The sequence below is a fragment of the Alligator mississippiensis genome, chromosome 7 (assembly GCF_030867095.1).
Source record: "Alligator mississippiensis isolate rAllMis1 chromosome 7, rAllMis1, whole genome shotgun sequence".
In the NCBI taxonomy this organism is placed as follows: Eukaryota; Metazoa; Chordata; order Crocodylia; family Alligatoridae; genus Alligator; species Alligator mississippiensis.
Window position 1 is genome coordinate 63,966,901 of NC_081830.1, and position 15,568 is coordinate 63,982,468.

General features: G+C 42.3%; 1 long non-coding RNA gene across 2 annotated transcripts in view; it reads left to right on the top strand.

Annotated features, from left to right (window-relative positions):
• LOC109284174 (uncharacterized) overlaps positions 1-15,568 on the top strand; it is a 97,974-nt gene that overhangs the window by 44,411 nt on the left and 37,995 nt on the right. For both annotated transcript variants that reach the window (XR_009463488.1, XR_009463489.1), the window contains one exon: positions 5,973-6,125. This is a non-coding gene — a long non-coding RNA (uncharacterized LOC109284174). The remainder of the gene's footprint in view (positions 1-5,972; positions 6,126-15,568) is intronic.

Here is a 15,568-nt window from a genome sequence, read left to right on the forward strand (position 1 = left end):
CAGTTAGTAATTTAGTTTCTCTTCTCAGAACTTAAAGTGTCATTAAGCACGTGCAAACACGAAAGCCAAAGAGTTGTCATAGACACTCCCTCCCGTAACTGAGGTTTGTGCAAGTCTAATCCTAAAAAGAATAATTTCCATTTATATATCCTGCATGTGTGAATCAAAAAGTCCTTTGGGTAAATATGATAATCCCCATTTTGCAGATGGGAAACAGGCATGGAAAGATTACATGCCACTGAAGCTAATAATAGTTTGGATCAGGTGCAAACCAGTTTGCCAATAGTCTCATAAACCATTCAGTTGGAAAACAGAAAAGATAAGCCAGATCTCCTGATGCTGTACCTGCTCCAACCACTCGGCATGCCATAAATATTAGCTGTTTCATCACATTGCTGCTTAAGCTGCACCTCTACACCTGCCAAGCTTCTCTAGTGCTGAGACCTTCCCAAAATATAGTGTTTCCTAATTACAGAACTTCGGACAGGAATGAATGCAATTGTGTTGGTTCCTTGTCCAGTGTTATAGATCGTTGTTGCATATGGCTGCAATGAACCAGTAATGCTGAATGCATTCATGGTATTGTAACATTTTGACATAAGTCCAGAAAAAATCCACACCAGGGAAATGAATACTACTTTTTTCCAGCAGGGGAGTTTTACTACAATAATGGAGAACATTCCACATGCTAGTCTGTATCCTGTATAAGATAATGAATAATTCATACCCACACAAGAGCAAACTGGGGCTAGCTCTGATACACATCTGCATCAGAGAAAAGTCAAAGACTTAAAATCTGGGTAAGAAAAAAAAAAAAAAAAAGCTGATAATTCCTAGGTTACTAAAGCCAAATATTTGCATTTGTTACAGTACATTTGTCAAGGCATGTACATTCTGTTATTTGTCTTATGGTGTAATGCACTGAAAACATTCAGGGCCTGTAAATCTTTGTAAGCAGCTGTTAATAGAAAAACCCTGATGGGAGAGCCAAAGGAGCAGCATGCAGGGAGTGTTCCCCATCTGGAAAGTGTCCCCAGGGCAGAGAGTGGTCTTTTCATGGAGAGTCCCAGGAACCCCAGCAGTGGTCACCATAGGTCTGTGACAGCAGTGTGGGGCTCCCACCACAGGGACTCCAGCCCCACATCCCCAGAACCACTCTTCTCCCTCCAATGAAGAAGTCATTAGGGCTGAAGTGCTAGCTATCCACCCAGCTTTCCTTCCCTTCCACCCCTCATGGCAGGGGTAGGCGGAGGACAGAACACTGTGGATTCTGGAAGAGCTATGGTACCACTTTCTCCAGCCAGATACAAACAAGAAGTGAAACACTCCAAAATAGCACTTCCCTTTAGAGGCTCTATTTTGGAGTGCTTCACCCATTCTTAGAATGTTTCAAAGGGCTTTTTTGCATGCACATTGGCCCTTTGAAATGTTTCAAAGGCATCTGAAATGTTTTAATTGTTATATCTGTCTACCCCCTATATTGTTTTAATGGTGGAATAACAATACCATATGGGAAAACATAATTTTGAGTAACAGTTTATTAAATGATGGCAATATTGGCAAAGGAAAAATATTTAAAATTTGACAATATGTTCAAAATTGGACAATAGAGTAGGCAGTAGAGTAAAAAAGAAACAATAGTTATCTGGAGAAAAGTTTTGTACAGTGTAGAGAGAAACAACTTACTCTACAAACTTCTCATGGGAAAAGTCAGATCAGTGGTGTCTTTCCTTTTATCTATGCTCTGCTAGTAGACAAAAATGAGAGAAGTAGCATTATCTGTTAGTTGGGATTGTAAATGTTGGTATTGGATGGCAAAATCTCACGGGTTCTTTTATTTAGCTTTAATTATTTATTTAAAGGAAAAAAATGGTCTTGTGGCTGAAGGACAGAGAGCCAGATGTTTAAAGATATTTAGTATCTGAAGATGCAGATGGGTGCCTACTGAGATTTTCGGAAGGACAAGAGTTAAGTCTTGCTTCACTTTACCTGCCTAACTGGTACACATGCAGCTGTGCTACCAGTTTTTGGCACTTACACACAGTTTAGTGTTTAGCTCTGGTCATGTGAGTGTGCATGCATCCATTGAACATGCTCTTTAAAGCTGTGCTCTGTTTTGGCAGGTACACAGCAAAGACTGGGTAAATCCTGAAGTTGAAACTAGGCAAAAATCCATGATGAAGAGGAGGGAAAAAGGAAACTTAGAAGGGTCCTCCCATATTTTAGCCCAATAGCCTTGCAATTAGGGCACTAGACCAAGGAGTGGCAAGCACTATCTAGCTCATCTAGCTTACTAGGAACCCATTGCTGCTATGGGTAAATCAGGTATTATGTCCTCAGCTGTTTGTAATGGGCAGTGATTTCTTATTAATGCTTTGTTCAGTGATTTAAGATCAATGCAGATGCTCCATTTGCCTGAAGACTTTCTCACCATGACTTAGCTTCTGATGTACTCTGTGCTGGTTTCTGTGAATGTAATTGACTACTTTCTGGGCTCTGCCAATGCTCTCAGTCTGTTCAATAGTCTCTTTAGCTGGTTGGAGTTTGCATGTTGCCCTCTAGGTATCCATGAAATATGTCTTTGCATTCTGCTATAATCCCTATGCTGACTGCTGTACTACTCTTTCATGTTCAGAATATTCTACAAACAGATTCACAGTTTCCACTGCCTTGTTACCCTGCAGAGGGCTGAATTCTTATGCATCAACATCTATAAGACTCGAGCAGTAACATCTATTGAGCCATGGATTTCTTATTGACAGCCAGCATTTGTCTGCCTGCCTCCAAATGATTTTATTGTACACAATCGGGCATTGGTACTCTCTCTCTACTCTAAAATTGAAATGCTCAAGATTGCTTCTGGGATTACACTGAAGCTAGTTCTGCAATTCAGCTGGAATCAAAATAGCGGTTGATCTACAAGCACAATGGCAAACAGGATGGTTGACTGGCTGGCGGCTGTCTTTGTTAGCGTGCAAATATGTTGAGGGTTCTGGAGTTGCTTAGCTCACATTGCAGATACCAGCAGTGCAGTGAGCTTCTCCAGGGTGTGTGAGGGGGGAAGGTGATTATGCAGATCATTAGAGAACAGGGTTGGGGGTGAGAGAAGCAGACAAGATTCTTATGCATCCCTTCTCTCTGCACTCAAGTGGCAGCTGCTACTGCTGTAGCAGTGTGGGCTCAGGCTGCTGCTGCTGCTGGGGGACAGGTTTGCTGCCCAGCAGCAGCAACAGTCCTGTAGTGTGGGCTCCTCTGGTGCCCCATTCACTTCCCCTCCCCACCCAGATACACTGCTGAGTACAGGGCTGTGCCTGCCACAGTAAAGATTCCATGGAGAGAGAAGCACCTTTCCTCTCATCTCCCTGCCCCCCGGGTACACTACTTGGTGAGCGGCTGCACCTTTCTGGCTCCTGTGACCAAGCATGGCAGAGCTATTTCTGCCATTGCAAAGATTCGGGGGGGTTCAATTCTGGCTTTCCTTTTAGCTACGTACAGATAGTCAAAAAGCCCGAGGCTGAATCAATTCAGTCTTTGCAGATTAGTTAAAGCTGCCAAGATTAAACTGAGAAATAACTGTACAGACATTCATTTTTTATTCAGAAAATGCACCCACATATCTGCAGTGGCTCAGGCCAGAAGCAGGGGGGTGCTAGAGAACTCCCCCCCCCCCCCCCCCGGGCACATAGCCAGCACAGGCTGTGTGTTCACTTCCTCTTCCTGTTGCCCCTGAGGTTTCTGGGATTTGCTTATCAATTCCTCTTTCCGTTTCCAAGTGCCTCTGGGTTTTGTAGTTCACAGTTGCAGCCAGCAGTAAGTTTTTAGCAGGGCAGGGCAGCTCTGTACTCAAGGGAAGGGAAGTTTAACCTCCCTCCCTGGCCCTGAACTCCAGCCAGGGTTTGCCTGGGGTGGAATGGGGGGGGGAGGGGAGAGGAGGGGGAGTCTCTGCCTCCCCCCAAATGCTTTTCTGCTAGAGTAGACAGCATAGCCCAGCCCACGGCTGGAAAGCATGCTGGGTGGCTGGGCGACCATGATTTAATTTGAAACAAAAGTGGGTCTGGGACATAAGTTTCATAAACAAGTTGATTCAAATCAGTTATTCCGATACTACATTCAACCAGGTTTATCTTAAACCAGTTTCAGCCATTTTGAAGCTGGTTTATGTGCACTGAACTTCTGTTATGTTACATGTTTAAACCAGTTTCTGATAACTTAAAGGCTAGGGACAAAAGTTACACATAAATCAGTTTAAGATAGCACCCTGGGCTGGTGCCCCACTCACCACCACCCTAATTACACTGTGGGCAGATACCTTTTTATTTTGATGGCCTTTAGGACCTTAATCTGTGGTAGCTGGAACAAGAAGAAGCACACACCTCTTTCCCCCTTGCCATAAATTGGGCACATTTTCTTTCTGCCCTTTATTTTGTTTGCCATACTATATGCACTAATATTGTGACACTTGCATTCTTGGTCAGCTCAGGTCTGTTTTGGTTCCTGGGTTCCTGTTGCTGGAGCCTATGTATTTGTTCTTCACCAGTGGCTGTTATTCCTTTGGTCCTTTCCCTGGACAGTTCAGCTGTACTTGCTATTTGGAGTTGTTGGTTATAGCTGTGTTGGTCTAAGGACATTGGCAAACATGGTTCTTTGGGTAGATGTGATATCTTTTATAAGACCAAGAAAAATAGATGGAAACAATATTCTTTGCAAGCTTTCAGGCACAAACACCCTTCTTCAGGCAACAGACTCTCCCCATTGCTTGAAGAATGGTATTTGTTCAAATCCCCACCAGTTGGGCTTGGACGCCGAAGAAGGTACACATGTCTGTCAGCACACATGAGCCCTCGGCTCCCCCCGACCACACTGAGCGGAGCAGCAAGCAAGGAGCCAACAGATGAATCAAGGCAAGCCAGGCATGACAGAGGGAAAGAGGGAGGAGGTGCCAGGCCAGCCAGGCTGGCTGTAGGGAATTGAGAAGGGGTTTTCCTCCCCTCTCATGGGAGTTCACACAGGGGAGAGAGCAGGAAGGGCCTGAAACTCCACACATCAGAGTCAGTAGCTTTGTGCAGTCTCCAAAGTCTTTAGGTGAGTGCACATGAGGGAGTCTTAATGGGCATGGCGACTCAGAGTGTAGCCAGGGACCCTGTCCCACTGCTGCCTTCTGCCCGAGGCTCCTCTGAGGCTTCCACCCACATGGAGCCTTTAGGTGGGTCAGTGGCACCCGGGCCCCCTGCCTACAGGGGTTGCCTGGTAGGTCCTTGAGGACCCGGGGGGAGCAGGATGGCCGGGAGTCCCCCCACTTGTCCCACATGTGCCTGGATTGAGGACCTGGAGGGGCAGGTGAGGGAACTCCAGGCAGAGGTTAGCATGCTGTGTGGGATCAGAGCCATTGAGGATGAGATTGATGATGATTCCACTCTTTACAGGATCACTCAAATGGTGGGATGGCAACAGAAAGGGGACCTGACACAGACAGATGGAAGACAGTCACCTCTAGTTCTAGATGATGCAGAATTAAACCTCGCATTGCTGGAACAACTCCTCCAGTGCAGCTGGGGAACCAATATAGGGCCCTGGCATCGCTGGGAGTGAATGTAGCAACAGAGAGTGCAGCAACGGAGGCCACACCCACAACTACCACCAGGCAGGTTGTGAGGCAACAGAAACCATAGGAGAAGACATCGGGTAATCATAGTAGGCAGCTCCCTGCTGAGAGGAACAGAGGGAGACATCTGCCTCCTGGATCCCATGGGAGGTCTGCTGTCTCCCTGGGGCACAGATCCGTGATGTCACAGAGAGGATCCCTAGGCTTGTCCAGCCCACAGATTACTACCCCATACTCCTTATCCATGTGGGAACAAATGACACAGCCAGGAGCAATCCAGACCACATCATGAGTGACTACAAGGCTCTGGGAGCTGGGTTTAAATGATTGAGGGCTCAGGTAGTCTTTTCCTCTGTGCTCCCTGTTTCAGGCCACAATCCAAGGAGGCAAGAATGCATTGATGAGGTGAACTAGCGTCTCTGACAGTGGTGCCCCAAAGAAGGCTTCGTCTTCTACGACCGCGGTGCCCACTTCAAGGACAGAGGACTCCTGGGGAGAGACAACATCCACCTCACACGGAAAGGTAAGTCCCTTTTCTTGGCCAGGATGACTGATCTCTTAGGGCTTAAACTAAGAACACAAAGGAATGGAGAAATGCTACCTGGAGCCTACCAAGGGACCAGTATACATGCAAGCTCCATCGACAATGAAACCAAGCAAGCCACTCTTATGGGAGCTGAGAAAACAGCTCCTCTTCAATGCAACAGGTGGCCAGTGACCTCAGTAGAAGGACTTAGGTGCCTGTACACCAATGCCAGAAGCATGGGGAAAAAGCAGGAGAAACTAGTCCTCCTGCTTTCTGCTGGGCACTATGATCTAATAGGGATCATGGAGTCCTGGTGGGACTCCTCTCCTGACTGGAGCCTAGCCATAAAGGGCTACATCCTTCACAGAAGGGATTGGATAGGGAAGAGATGTGGGGGTGTTGCCCTCTATGAGAAGGAGCAATACATCTCCCCACAGGCCAATGTTAGCCCCAAAGAAGAACAGTTTGAAACCCTCTGAGTCAAGCTCTGAGGGAGGCACGGTGAAAGAGACCTGACTATATGTATACTACAGGATGACTAACTAAGGGGAGGAACTTAATCTAGCATTTGCCCGTGAACTAATGGAGGCCGCACGTGCACAGGACATGGTTGTCACGGGTGACTTTAACTACTTAGACATCTCCTGGGAGGATTGCTCAGCCAGCTCAGATTGATCATGATCCTTCATGACTGGCACCGAAGAGCTTTTTTGACTCAGAAGGTGCACAGGCCAGCTAGAGGCAATGCAGTTCTTGACTGGTCATGGCCAAAGGGGATGACTTGGTGACCAACTTAAACATAGAGGGCACTCTAGGGGATAGTGACCATTAAATCATTATGTTCTCAGTCTGTCACAAGGCTGACAAAACAGATACCAAGCTCAAAGTCTTAGACTTCAAAAACGCAAATGTTAATAAGCTCTGGTCACTAGTAGAGAATGCCCTCAGAGACCAAGGACCACAGGTAAAGGGAACACAAGAAGAATAGTTGTTCCTTAAGGATACAGTCCTTAAGGCTTAGAGAAAATCCATTCCCTTACGGAGAAAAAGTAGCAGAAGGGTCAAAAAAAAAACCTTTTGGCTAAGCAGGATAGGTGCAGTCCTCCTACAGAAAAAGAAAGAGGTGTACAAACAATGGAAGCTTGGGACAGCCTCTAAGGAAGACTACTTGACAATGGCCTGCACTTGTAGAAAACAGATTAGGCAAGCTAAGGCAGAAACCTAACTAAAACTAGCTACAAGAATTAAGGACAAGAAGAAGTCCTTCTTTAGCTACATAGGGAGTAAAAGGAAAACTAATGGGAGTGTGGGGCTGCTGCTCAATGCCTTAGGATATCTGGTCACTAACACTCAGGAAAAAACAGAACTCCTAAATGATTACTTTGCCTCAGTCTTTCACAAAACCAAGGGGAACAACATGCCAGGTATGGCACAGAACGAGCAGGGTGGGATTGACACTGTTCCCACCATTGCCATAGAACTGGTCAATTAAATAAATTAGACATATATAAATCAGCAGGACTGGATGAACTGCACCCAAGAGTGCTGCACCCAAGAGTGCTGCACCCAAGAGTGCTGCCAACGTAATCGCAGAGCCCCTGGCAAAGGTCTCTGAAAATTCATGGGCCTCTGGAGAAATACCAAAGGACTGGGAGAGGGCCAATGTTGTGCCCATCTTCAACAAGAGGAAGCGTGAAGACCCAGGAAGCTACAGGCCAATTAGCTTAACTTCTATTCCAGGGTAAATCCTAGAAACATTCATCAAAGAGACTATATGTGACAAACTTGCAGAAGGCATGATACTGAATGGCAGGCAGCACGGCTTTGTCGCAGGCAGGTCTTGTCTGACCAATTGCATTTCTTTCTATGATCAGGTGACTTGTCACCTGGATGAGAGAAAAGCGGTTGACATCATATACCTCAACTTCCAGAAAGGCTTTGACCTGGTATCCCACGAGGTACTGATCAGAAAACTGGAAGATATTGGGTTCAACTGCAGGACCATCAAGTGGGTGCGAAACTGGTTGTGGGATAGGACACAAAGAGGCCAAGTGAATGGATCGGTGTTGCCCTGGTGAGATGTGGGCAGAGGTGTACCCCAGGAGTTTGTACTTTGCCCAGTGCTGTCCAATATCTTTATCAGCGACCTGGATGAGGGGGTGAAAAGCCCATTGGCCAAGTTCATGGATGACACCAAGATAGGGGGTTGTCCGGATACACCCACAGATGGGCTGCAGATACAAGCAGACCTAAACAGGCTGGCATGTTGGGCAGAACGGAACTAGATGAGGTTCAATATTAGAGAAGTGCAAAATGCTGCATCTGAGAAGGAAGAGCCCCCAGCTCACCTACAGGCTGGGCATTGCTAACCTGACCACCACTACAAATGAAAGGGATCTGGGAGTAACTAGACCCCGGCATGAATGAGCCAGCAATGCGACACAGTAGCCACTAGGACCAATAAAACTCTGGCATGCATCAATTGATGCATCTCCAGTAAAATCAAATTAGTGATTCTCCCACTTTATTCAACATTGGTGTAGCCGCAGCTGGAGTATTGCATCCAGCTCTGGGCACTGAACTTCAACAAGGATGTGCTAAAGCTCAAGAGGGTCCAGAGAAGGGCCACCCATATGATCAGGAACTTGCATGGCAAGCTATATGAGGAGAGGCTGAGGGATCTTGGACTCTTTAGCCTAAAGAAAAGAAGGCTGAGAGGGGACCTGGTTGCAGCTTACCGTTATATCAGAGGTGTACATCAGGGGCTCGGTGAACAACTGTTCACTGCTCACCAGGGTGCCCTGGGGGAAAACTAGAAACAATGGCCACAAACTCCTGGAAGATAGTTTCAGGCTGCACATTAGGAAAAACTTCTTTACAACTAGGGTGTCCAGACTATGGAACAAGCTTCCCCCAGAGGTGGTGCAATCATCTACCCTAGAGATCTTTAAGAGAAGACTGGATGGTCACCTGGCTGGGGCCATCTGACCCCAGATGTCTTTCCTTCTCATGCAGGGGGCTGGACCTGTTGATCCTTCGGGGTCCTTTCCAGCAGTATGATTCTATGATTGTGCCAGAAAGCTTGCAGAGAACAATTTTCCCAACAATTTAGTTGATCTAATAAAAGATATCACATTTACCCAAAGAACCTTGTCTACAGTGTTATTTAGAAACATTTGTCTGGTTCAGATCTGTTTCTAAGTGCAGTTTTATTTGCTTTTTAATTTTGCTTCCTGCCTTGCTGTGGGTTTCTCATGACAGGCTGCTGTCATCCTGTTTCACGTTCTGTATGCTGAGTAATAAAATGAAAAACCTGTTTGCTAAGCTGAACTCAGTCTTCATTAAGAGATGCTGCAACTGTAGCTAGCATTTTAGCTATCTGCGGGTAAACTGACATCATAATACCCCTTGGAAACTCCTCACACTTGCAACCTGTGCTCCTTCCTCCATGTTCAATGTGAGTGATTACAATACCACTTTTATGTTTACAGTTTACATTAAGTAATTATGCTTATTGCCCTTTATAGTTCTTGAGATAACTGAAAGTGAGTTGGAAGATATATTTGCAGTTCAAGAGCATAGACTTCAGAACTAAGGTTTTATGGTTGACTTTCTCATTCATAACAGATATCATTGCAATAAGTAAGGTTGAAGCCTATGAAAATGTGATATAAAAATGGCATAATAGGAGGCTAAAATGTATAAGCAAATCCTTTCTCAAGCTGTATCAAACATTCCACAAAGAATGCCTGTATTGGAAGAAAGGAACCAAACAGGGGCAACTTATGCTCTAAAAAACATTGTACAGGGGATATTTCCATAAATCATGCTAATTATTTTACAGAAATACCAGTAAATCATTGTAATTATAATTGTATTCATGGAGAAGTCACCATATGCAGAAGGAACATGTAATACCCTTACAGTATATGGAATATAATTTGCATTCATTTTACGCAGTTTCTGAATCCCCTTCTCTAATTGCAATTACCATAGATTCTATTGCATTTTCTGTTACAGGCTAGAGCATGGAGAATCCTCAATGGCTGCAAAATTAGAAACCATTTCCCTTTGTTTGCTAGGCTATGTGACCTTGACACCAAAATCTTGACACCAATCTAGTTGGTCTAATAAAAGATATCACCTCTACCACACTGACTGCTTTTGACACCAGCAGGGACATTTATAGTACAGACTAAAGTTTGCCTGCATTGTCCTTAGTTCAGTTAATTTAGAAAAGAAATTATTTCCCTTCAAGTTAGCTTTCTCATTCAGACTGGCTAACACCCTCAATCTGACATTATATTTACCTCATATGCTCCTTTTAAGTATTAAAAGTGGATTTTGACAAGTTTTTTACACATGGAATTATTGATGGCCTACTAATTACACTCAGAAGCTGACAGCATGCAACTAGTAAAGCTGATTAACTAGTAAAGATTACCCTTCTTTCTATTCAAAATGAGAATCAGCCTTCAAAATTAATAGTATGATAGTTGTTTAGGAAGCATTGTTAATCTGGCTGGTGTTTATTCAGTTTCACAATGAGATTATTTGCAAATTCCCAGGGGCAGAACATTAATAATTATTTGTCATTTTTGGAACAGGACCTTTTTTTTTTTTATTAATTTGCATTCCTTAATAGTGATTTTGGCTTCGGTGATGGAATTTCTTAACTACCCTGTGTGTTTTGTCTGATTTAATTTTTTTCAGCGTGTTTGTATTCTGTTTGTTATAGAAGATGGCAGCACATCAAGATTTTCAACTCCTATTAACAATTTGAAAATCAAATGGAGATTAATCCAGTGTAAATTTCATTCTGTTACTGATACCTCTAGAGCTTCTTTGGAGCTCTGTGAGGAGGGGGGAAAGGATGTTTACACTAAAAACATGAAAAGTGAAAAATTTGGCAAATAGCTCCCATTCCAGATTTTTCATGTGGTAAAATCTGTTTTGTTTTATTTTTTCCCTTGCCAACACCTCCTCATCAGTTCTTATCCCCACATCCTCTTTCTTTGTCCAGGGAATTTTTAGCCTTGACAAATGCAATCTTACTTGGCCCACATCCATCCAGAGTGTTGTACAGGTCACTTTCTTTATTTTTTTTTTTAATGTATCCCCCTCTCTTTGCATCTGTCCTCCTTCTCTGTTACATCAAATAGAAGCTATTTTTCTTCTTTATTATCAAGGCTTTTCATGAACTATCTCCATCCTACCAATCATTTAATTTAATATGGAGAAGTGGATACCCATCTGCCCAATCAGCCTGTGATTCTAGCTGCCATTATCCATTTGTTCAGATATGAAGCAAGCACATTTCTGATTCCTCCCAGGCTGCCTCTTATACCTGTAAGGGGCTTCCTATAAAATCCCCTGGAGATACCCGATTTGTACTCCTTCAGCTCCCTCCTTGAAAATCTCCTGTGTACCTTGATGCCCAAAAAAAACTTGACAATGGCTGAGCTGCTGATATGCTAAGACATGTTAATAGTAGTGTCTCATTATCTCCTTGTATTATGCCTTCCATCTGTATCTTGCTTCATGCTTAGATTGTAGACTCTTTGGGCAAGTCATTGTGGGTCCATGACTGATCCATGACTAGGTCTCCTAGGTAACATAGTAATACAGGCATGTCTGTATGTGCATTAATGTGCTTTAGTTAATGAACATTAAATCTCGTACCTCTGTGCACTTTTACACGTGTTCCATGGGTGGGGGAGGGGGGTGCTTTAATTAGAGCTCTTGGAGCTACTCTAAATAAAGTGCCACTGTGCCTCATCCCTGAACTTAAAAATGGTTGTGGGGGTGCCTGAACTAAAGGTCATTCTACTAGCTTTAGTTCAAGAACTTCCACTGCCATTTTTAAGAGTGGGGGTGCTGATACCCAAGATGCAATTGCCACACTCCAGCAGATTCAATTAATCAAGTCTGCTTAGATGTGCCGGAATTCCAGCGCGTCGGAGCAGCCGCCGCTCTCGTGTATAGGTGCCCTTCATTATGAGGTACTAGGAGAATGTGCACTGGCGTGTCAATGTGCATTAACTAAAGAGCACTTTTTTTAGTGATGCTTTTAATGCACATTAAAATAGGCTAATGCACATTTAAGAACATGTGTAGATTTACCCACCGACGATAGATTTAATCCAGAAAAGACTTTATTCATTTTTAGAAATTTCAAGTTGACAGTGTCATCACTCCAGGTTGTTGAGCAACCAGGGATGAGAATGATGTTACTTTTGACTTGTGTTTAATTCATTTAAATGTATTGTCAGGAAGTAGTCTGAGTGAAAAGGGGAGGGGGGGGGGAATTTCTTTGAAACCAGTTTTATTTATAATTAGCTCCTTATTTGTTCCTGCAATTTAATTCAGTCTTTCTTAATGAAGACTGTCGTCACCTCTCTCTACTTTGCCTCAGGATGTATACTTTCACCCCAAATACAGCAAAGAACATTTTTCCTTAATAAGATTTCTACAACTCTGCTAGGCTCTCATGGAAGCTAGAGACAGAGAAGTCGGTTTTGTCTATTTATTATCAAGGCTGTCAAACTTCCCCAGGAGGCTGTACCATGCCAGCCATATGCTATAGGGGCAGGCCCCCACCAGGATCCTTTCCCCTGCTGCACAGGCAGTGCCAATGTACCTCATGGCTGTGGGACAGCCTGCTACAGGGACCTGAGGGCTAAATGCAGGCCCCTAATGGACCACATGCAGCTTGCAAGCCATCCGTTGGACAGCCTTGATCTAAACTATATTGCCTTGTATAACCAAGCAAATGTCAGAAAAGAAAATGATGAAAACTTTTCAGAAGAATTTTGGCCTCCTCTATTTATTATTAATCAGATGAGTGAAGGAGCAAATTCCCACTTGTCAGCTGGCATGAGTTCACATCTAGTATAAAGCTTAGATTCCAAATTCTTGCTATCCTTATGTCATCTTAATAAAAGAAATGAAGAAAATTATTCTGACTCACAGCATATTGGTCTTACTCTAGACATTTACATCTGCTGATGTTTTTCCCACACACTTGGGACAGGATGTGATCTTCAGTAATTGCTGAAGAACCAAGATGACTGTAGGTGTAACAGATGTGCTGTAGGTCTCTTCACTTACTTGTCAGTCTGTTGGTGAACATCCTAAGAAATATATAGTTTGACCTGGCATTAAGTAATCCCATATGCTGCAGTTTTCTCTAATTTACCTGAAGAATTTCAGAAATCTTAACTGGGAGGAGGAAATCAGAATAATAAGAATATGCCATAGTCAGTACTAGGCATGGGCAAATTCTTTTGGCCAGAATATTTTGACTGCCACAAGTTTTCACTTGTTTGCTTTGCTATATATTTATTAGGGATATGGCAGCTTTTCTTCTTGTTTCTTTTTTAAAAATATATTTTGATTTTGGGGGGGGGGGGAGGAAAGGGCAGAGTTGTCTTTAACCCAATGTACACTGCAAAATTTGGATCATTTTATCTTTGTTTTTTAAAGCAAATTTGAAACCTACTAAAAATGTTGTGCCTAAAAATAATGAATACAAAATTTCAGAATGGTGGCATGCACCAAACACCATCTGAAATTCTTCCATTGATTTCAAAAGGTATTAGACTAGCTCTGTCCATCTGTTTACTGGAAAGGAATAAGTAACAGTATTGGTTATAAAATATTCACCCAAGAAATTTCTGTTAAAAAAATGTTTTGACCCAGTTGGTAGGATTTTGTTTTGGGGGATTTTGTTGTTTTGTTTTACAGAATAATGCAGATAGAAGACGAGCATTTAATTTACTAATTAGAAAAGCAGCTGTTTTAAACATTCTAGGAAAAAATGATTCTAGACTAACACAAGGATATTGAAGATGGCTGCTCCTTTAATGAAGTGTTTACAGAACCTCCTTAATCTTTGTCCAAGTATCAAACTGTTTCATTACCATACAAATTGGGGATGCCTGAATAATAAAAGAACATAAGATATCTTCATTTCTCCTATGTAGCAGCTGCTCTTGATCTTAAAAATGAAATAATATTTCTATTATTACATCATCATACACGCCAGTAATAGTAACACATTAAATGAAAATGTAGCACTATTACAGAGTGTCATATAGATGGCATACAGATGCTACTGTTATGCCACACAGTATTACAAAACTAACCATATAAAAGTAATATACAATAAAATTGCAACATAAAAGAATCATTTAAAAACAATTTCAAACTTTTAAAAACAGAATTTTCTACAATTTTTTTCATCATTTTAGTTTCATGGGAAATTTCAAAAGTGCATTTTCATTCTCATTGAAAATTCAATTACACCTTGAAATGTCAACATTTCCCACAAGATGGAAATTCTTTGTGCTGACCAGCTCTAGTTTTAGTTGATTAGGATTATGGCATATTCTTAAAGTTAAATGAGTTTTAGGAGTTTGAAGCACAGCAAAAGTTTGTTTTAGCAAACATATTCATTCCTTGTTATGGGACAATTAAAAAAAAGTCTAAAGCCATCATTATGCCTAAAGCACTGTACTGAAATGCACTATTATGCTTATTTTTTTATATATGATTCAAGAATTTACATGCCCAATTCTAACTGATCTAAGTAAAAAATAACAATTATTATTATGATGTACTATTTTCTATCTATCCTGAAACTTCAGTCAAGTTTCATTGCAAAATATCCTAATGGAGCTGTTCCTGTCTTACAGGAATAACATTAATTAAACTGGATCCAAGCATAAATAAGCTGGAAACCAACAATATCAAAGCATAAAACACTACTTAATTTCTTTGTCCTGGATTTACTGGCTACATATCTCTTCTAGGTTGTGCTCTGACTGTAGTGCCTTCCGAAGCTGTATTGTATGCAGTGTCTGCATATCAATTGGACTGTACTAACAAGCTATGCAAAAGATAAGTAAGTTTGTGTCCATGAATCTCTATTTGAAGCAGCTTTCTAGATTAACCTTGCTGAATTATGCATCGGGCATGGTAGAAAAGACTTACAACAATAACTTTGTCAAGGTTGTAGTGTGCTATTAGCATCTAAGGTGTATAAATAAATTGTACTTTTGAAAGGGGTATCAAAGTACTTGGAAGCATAAGAAAAAAATGCATATATATGTGTAAATTAGAGAGGTAGTATATATACGTATATAGATTCATAGTAAAGTAGAGCTGGAGGGGAGCTGATGAGATCATCTGGTCCAACCCCCTGCTTGAGGCAGGATCATCCCTGATTAAACCATGCCCGTATATAATTTAAGCATAATATACACATTCTAGATATAATTAAGGTCTCCTTTTCATATGTAATATTAATTTCTAATCTTCATTAAAGTAAGATGATATTTTCCTGAGTCAGGGTAATTTTGTCAATTCCAGTAGTAAATGGAGCATGAAAGTCATAAAAGCGAGACACAACCTAGAGTCAGGTTCTGAATCTGTGTTAT